The sequence below is a fragment of the Nuphar pumila genome, chromosome 7 (genome assembly GCF_984573655.1).
Source record: "Nuphar pumila chromosome 7, dmNupPumi1.hap1.1, whole genome shotgun sequence".
NCBI classification, from domain to species: Eukaryota; Viridiplantae; Streptophyta; class Magnoliopsida; order Nymphaeales; family Nymphaeaceae; genus Nuphar; species Nuphar pumila.
This window is the reverse complement of record NC_143255.1, coordinates 9,321,165-9,327,945: the sequence shown is the minus strand read 5'-3', so window position 1 is coordinate 9,327,945 and position 6,781 is coordinate 9,321,165. Positions and strand designations below refer to the sequence as shown.

The 6,781-nt window shown below is 39.6% G+C and overlaps 1 pseudogene; it reads right to left on the bottom strand.

Moving 5' to 3' along the window:
* Positions 1–2,259: 2,259 nt before the first annotated feature.
* Positions 2,260–3,852, bottom strand: LOC149831071 (pentatricopeptide repeat-containing protein At1g15510, chloroplastic pseudogene; annotated as a pseudogene).
* Between the last annotated feature and the right edge of the window lie 2,929 nt (positions 3,853–6,781).

Sequence of the window (6,781 nt, the reverse complement as noted above, 5' to 3'; positions counted from 1 at the left end):
GGGTATGATGACAAATAAGAAGACCTTATTAAGCCCTAGGTCCGATCAGACCCGGGCTCGACCTGAGTTCCAATTAAGACCCACAAAATTTTAATATAAAAGTGACAAAAAATATTATTTTACCGGGTCTGGTGCGAGTCTGGTTTATATAGTTCTTATCGAGTTCGAGTATGATTTTTATTATAGCAGACTTGATTAGACTCGGGTCTGAACCCAATACCATAGCTAAAAATCTAGTCCAAGTTTGGTTTCATTTGGATCCAAACCAAACCCGACCCCTTGACACCCCTAAACCTGGCCACAAGGGCTTGGCACACTTAGCTAGGTGGGTTGACTTGAGGCTTTCAAGTTGAAGGGTGTATGCAAGTCAAAAGAGAAACTGTCCCTAATGGGTCAGAGGGAGAATACTCATGAAGTTTTACAGAATCAGCACCGACTCGTATCCACATGGTGACAGCTCTCGGCCCCGTAATATAACGTCCGTAGTAGTTTTCACACATTAACCAAAAAAAAAGAAAAGAAAAGAAAAGAAAAGAAAACTATCGGAACTTGAATTCTAGTTTGATTGTGCACTATATAAAAAGGAAAATTTTCCAATAGCTTCAAACTTTTGAGTCTAATTGATGTGCACACCAAAAATTTGAGAGTTTGCAAATTCACACAAAAGTTTTTACTTGGGTTAATCAAATTCCCCCAATCATGAATTAACATTCTTGGTTATTACCTTTGTAACTCATGAGATGAATTACCCATGGGGCTCAGCGTGGTTGGTAGGAGCTGTCAGTGCACGTCTCCTTGTGATGAGACGGTGCACGTTCAAAACCCAGTGGTACGTTGAAATGAACTAGTAACTGGTGGGGTCTGGTTAACCCCAGCTAGACTTTCCAAAAAAAAAACCTCTGAATTAGTACCTTTGTAACTCATAAAATGAATTATTAATTTACCCTTACTCTAGAAGTATAAACAAAGATTGACGACAAAATGTCAACAAAAATGTATTTAATATAAAAAGCCTATTGATTGCAATGATACTCAAACTCTTAACCTCCCAAATATAAAACCAAACATAAACCAGTACAACAAATGTCAACCCTGTTGATTTTGTTGACAGTCCTACTGTCAAACTTTGTTCATCAGCACATGAGCAGGTCAGATACTTCACCTGTTGACAGCCCGAATTATCATCATGACGAGTGCACATAGGGATGCAAACAAGTCAGAGATGGTTTAGGTCATAGAGGAGCCAATACTGAATTTGATTTTAGATCTGGATTTTTCTTGAATCTCATAATGGAGTTCTAAATTCAGATAAGACATAAGACTTTGCGGCACTAGCATATGCTGAAAATGGGTAAAAGTAGACTTTTAGATAAGAAAGACAAAATGGCCGGGTTAAATCCAGCTTTAACAGGACCTAGGCTTATATGCTTATCTTATTTCAACCTGATTCAAATATACTTGACTATACTTGTTTTGGGTCAAAAAATATAGGTGAACGATCATGTTCGCAAAAACCAAGTTTTATTATTGGTTAAGGAAGCCGATTTATTTGCTCTTATTATCGTAAATTTATCTAATCTATCCAATAAGCTTCCTTAGTTAAGCCAAATAAATAATCAAAACATACCATAGGACAATTAGTTGTTTATATCCTGAGCCTAGCTAAATTCTTGCACACCAAGTAGGCGTAAATATTTGCTACAATTGAAGGTACCGAAATATTGAACTAGAAATCACAGGTGCAAGTAATATTATTCAATCTAACCACAATGATGTTTTAAAGTAATTTGCTTACTACAAAGTTGGGATCATGTTTTACACAACTTTATCAATCATAATCTATCTTTCAAAAAAATAAACTTTATGAATCGTAAAAGAGGGGATCCAGTGATCCGGTAGAGTACCTTGCGACCAGTCAATACTGTATGATGCTTGATTCCATGCCATCCAGTCATTGTGCAACAGTGCAAGGTACCCGGCCAATGACTGAATCAGCTCTCCAAACATTGCCATTATCAGAGGTCAGATCAGGTGACAAGTCAAAACACAAATTCTTTTGTGTCCCGAATTCATCACCGTAGTGGGGCCCACCAAAAAAGCTGATGTCATCATTATACAAAGATGAAGGCTATGGACGGTGATGATTTCAAAACACAAAAAGACTGTGTTTTGACATATCACCTGATCTGATCTCCCACTATTCTGACTGACATCAAGATCATATGCCTTTAACCATATCCACTAAAAAACCCATCAATGTCAATTCTCCAAGGATGCATGCTCACAGGGGATACCACCCTCTCCTTTACAACAACTCGAACCCGTTTGCTTCCTCAACCCATTGTCCCTCATCATAGTCCTCACCTTAGCTGCATCTCCCCATCTGCCTCCATCTGCATATATGTTTGAAAGTAGCACATAGTTAGCAGCATTGTCAGGTTCTATTTCAAACAACTTCTTTGCAGCTATCTCAGCTACCAGTACATTTTTATGAACTCTGCATGCCCCAAGAAGTGATCCCCATACAACTGGACTGGGCTTGCACTGCATATGCTCTGCATATTTCAATGCCTCTTCTAAGCGGCCTGCTCGACCTAAAAGATCAACTACACAGGCGTGATGCTCAATGCCAGGCAAAACTTGATACTCGTCCTTCATTCTCTCTGATAATTCTAGGCCTTGCTCAAGCATCCCGGATCGACTGCAAGCAGATAGCACTCCAACAAACGTTACATAGTCTGGCTTAATCCCTGCTTCGAGCATGCGATAGAACAATTCTACCGTACTTGCCCCATCTCCATGCATGCCATAGCCAGAGATCATAGCCGTCCAGCTGATCACGTCCCGCTCTTTTGTTGCATCAAATACCTGACGAGCAGATTTGAGATCTCCACATTTTGCGTACATATCGATTAAAACATTCGAGATGAAGGTAGAATGTGGATAAAGCTGATGTTTTATAGAAAAGGTATGTAGCTCTTTGCCATGGTGCAATGCTGCTAAGTGAGTGCATGAGGGGAGAAGGTTGACAAGGGTAACCAAGTTCGGTTTCAAGGAGCAAGCTGGTGAAGAAGATAACGATGACCACGACACCATGTTTCGAAAAAATGAAAGAGCTTCAACGTACTTGCCATTTTCATTATAGCCTGCAATTATACTGTTCCAAGATACAACATTTCTTTGAGGCATTTCATCGAACATCTTGATTGCTAGGCTCATAGCCCCACATTTCGCATACATATCCAAAAGGGCGGTCGCTACATACACATCCGCAAACAATCCCCTTCTAACAGAAAAGCAGTGAATCTCCTTCCCCATCCCAAGCAATCGCAAAGACGAGCACGCAGGCAACACGCTTGCCAGAGTCACCGATGAAGGACGAACTCCCGGAGAATCCGCAAGCATCTCCTTTAACGCATACAACGCCTCCGCATACCAACCGCTCTGAACCAACCCAGATATCAGCGTCGTCCAAGACACCAAATCTCTCTGGGGCATTTCAACAAACACTTTGCGCGCCCCCTCAATCTCGCCGCACTTCGCGTACATAGCCATCACCGAATTGCACACGCTAACATGAGACCGAAACTCGGTTCTCTTGATCGATTCATGAACTTTTCTGCCCATTTCAAGATTGCCCAAATCGGCACACGCCTTGAGAACGAAGGGAAACGTGAAATTATCGGCATCGATTCGCCGTTGGGCCATCTGAGAATACAAATTCAGAGCCGATCGGCAATGCCCATGATCGACTAGGCCTCGAATCATCACGTTCCACGATCGAACGTCCTTCTCGCGGACGCGGCCGAAGACGAGATCGGCGACGGGGAGATGTCCACAAGCAGAGTACATGGCAACGAGGCTGGTTTGAAGATGGGGGTTCTGAGAGAAGCCATTGCTGAGCAGGAGGGCGTGAAGCGATCGGCCCAACGACAGGAGTTTGGCTTCGGTGCATGCTCGTAGGAGGGCAGTATAGGCGGAGGGGTGATGGGTAGGGAAGATTTGTTGCAGGAGAAGAGGGAGTGAAGCGTAAAGGGCGTCGTTGGTAGTGCCACAATAAGAATGGGTTCGAAAATTGCGAATGTGAAGAAGGTGGGAGGAGGAAGAACACATATAGTGCACAATGTGGCTTGCACGTCAAATGCGGACTTCGCCCAAAGGAGATTTCCGGATCGAACGAACCAAAACCTTTTCTGGTTTAGCTATTTGATTACCTCAAAATCTCACAAGTTCGAGATTTTTTTTGACCAAAAAAAGAAAAGAAAAAGAACAGCCTACAAGGATTCAGCTGCCGAGAGACTCGTGAATGTCACCAAGTTGACCTAAGTTTACAGGACGTCACAAGTTCGAAGCCTACGGGTGTCGTCCTTTGCCCTTGAAGCTGAGTGTACGGGAGGACCTCAAGGGTTTTACCAATAGAAGGTCAGACAATGTGCGATCGGTGATAGGTTTTTTTTCTCTTTGGATTATCCTAAAAAAAACTTTTTTGAAAAATGAGACACGAAAGCATTGAATTTTTAATCAATAAAATATATTTTCTAATATTTTTAATAACCATCATAAAATCTGATATATACATCAGAAAAACATCTCCCAAAAGTCAGTTTCTATTATACTTAATAGGTAGATCAAATCTTAACGGTCACATGTAAAAAAAATCTGAAAAAATAAAAAATATTACATTTTTTCACCAGGGTTCCTTATCGAGAGGGAATCAAACAGTATCGCTTTTATTGAAATAACATTAAAATTAGTTAAAGAATGATCATGTCTCTGCTGGTCGTGTCACTAGGTGCAAGTGGCCAAAATGGCATGTCCGTTTGACACAGATCCTAAAAATATGACCTATTAAGTCCTGTTTGTTTCATGCAAATTTTATGATAACTTGTTGAGCTGCCATCCTTCTCAGGGAAGCAAATTCAATGATCCGGCCTGAGTACTTTACAAAATAATCAAACTACACAAAACAAAGAAGTTCCCTGTGCAGATGACAAGTTTCTGTGTTTTATGTTTACACACAAAATTCAATCACTAGCTCATAGCGAGTTTTTGTATTTGTGTTTTACACAAGATTTATATTGTTACTGGTATAGAATTTTTCGCAAACCCACAACATATACACTCGTTAGTGTTTTGTGTAGCCCGAGTACTTTGTAAAGTATACCCAAGCTGATTGCTTAACCATGCCTCTCTTTTCCCTCTCTTTCACTCATAAAGTGCTCGGGCCAATCGCCTAATCATGCCCCGCTCTTTCCTACTACGAGTGAAAACAAATATCAAATCATCATGGTGGAAAATTAACCTGATGGCACAAGTGGATCCCAATTTTTCCCACCACCTACCACAGGCATGTTTGCTTTCGTAGGATGAACGATGGCAATTGCAAAAGTAGTTGAGATTTAAGGCAAAACAATTACAACCGACAATCATAATCACAACTTGTACTTTTCTCATGTTTTAACCTTGAGAAAGAGTTGTGATTGTGATTTGCAATCACAAGATCCGCAGAAATCTAAGAATCATGGGGCAACATAACACACAAATCTTTTCATGCCTCCCCTTTGATGAAAGCATTCTCGTAAGAAACTGAGATGGTACGAATTTTTAGAAATCCATGTCTTTGTTGAAGGAAAAGAAATTTTTATTAAAGTGATTTTTTTTTAAGAAATACATGTCATTTCTCAAGAAAGGCCCTTCCCATCCACGAGAATGATAGGCTCTTAGAACCTCAAATCCAACGGTCTCTAGTTCGACATCTTTCTCAAACATTTCTAATTCCTTTTAATCTTAGTAAGGAGTTAACCTATAAAATCCCCAACAAAGATTAGCCAGTCCAACTCCCATATGGTTCAAACCCTCCCAGTTAGGATGGTGTGGAACCACCTGGTCCAGTTATGTCGTTCGACCCAGGTGGGTGATTTGTTCATGTGAAAGGTGGAACCAAGGTTTCCAGGAAGGGAAACGAAAATGAGAAATGTGTTGAGAAACAAAAACGGGAAACAAGACATTTTAAAGTTAACGTGAAATAGGAAACATGACATATACATGTGTGCAGCAAATGCAAAGGTCGATAATCATGAAAATATTACAAGTTTACATAAAGTAACTTTTTTACTAATATTGTGATAAATAATAAGAATCAATAATTTTTTTTATAAAATATATGATTACAATTGACTGTAACTACAAAGCTATTATAAAGTTGGTTGTATTTCATATAAATAAGTGAATAGTTAGCTTACTTTTAATAAAATTATTAAAAATCATAAATAAAGTATTTTAATGCAACATAGATTTTGATAGAACAAAGAAATAAGAAAAAATAATGTAGTTACACTATTTTTTTCTTCAATTTCATACAATACATTTCACTAAAAAAAACATTCAAAAAATTGCATTCTTTTAATGTTAAAAATGTATACAAAATTTAGCTTTTTTAAATAAGTAATTAATTTTTTCAAAAGAGAAAGCTGGGGTTAGGCAGACACCTACCAGTAGGGGTGGGCATTGGGCTGGCCCGACCTGGTCCACTAATGGACTGGGCCATTGCTCGGGCTGGGTTTTGACCCTCTTAATGGGTTCGGGTTTGAAGAGAAGTCCATGGCCCAACTCATTGGCTAAATGGGCCAATGTGAAGCAGGCCGGGTCTGACCCACCCCAGACTGACCCAATCTTAAAATGCATAAATGCTTGACTGAAATTATGGGTTAATGAGAGAATAACAAATTCTCATGCAACTAATTTCTAATCGGTACAACTAATTAAGTAAATAGCAATAATT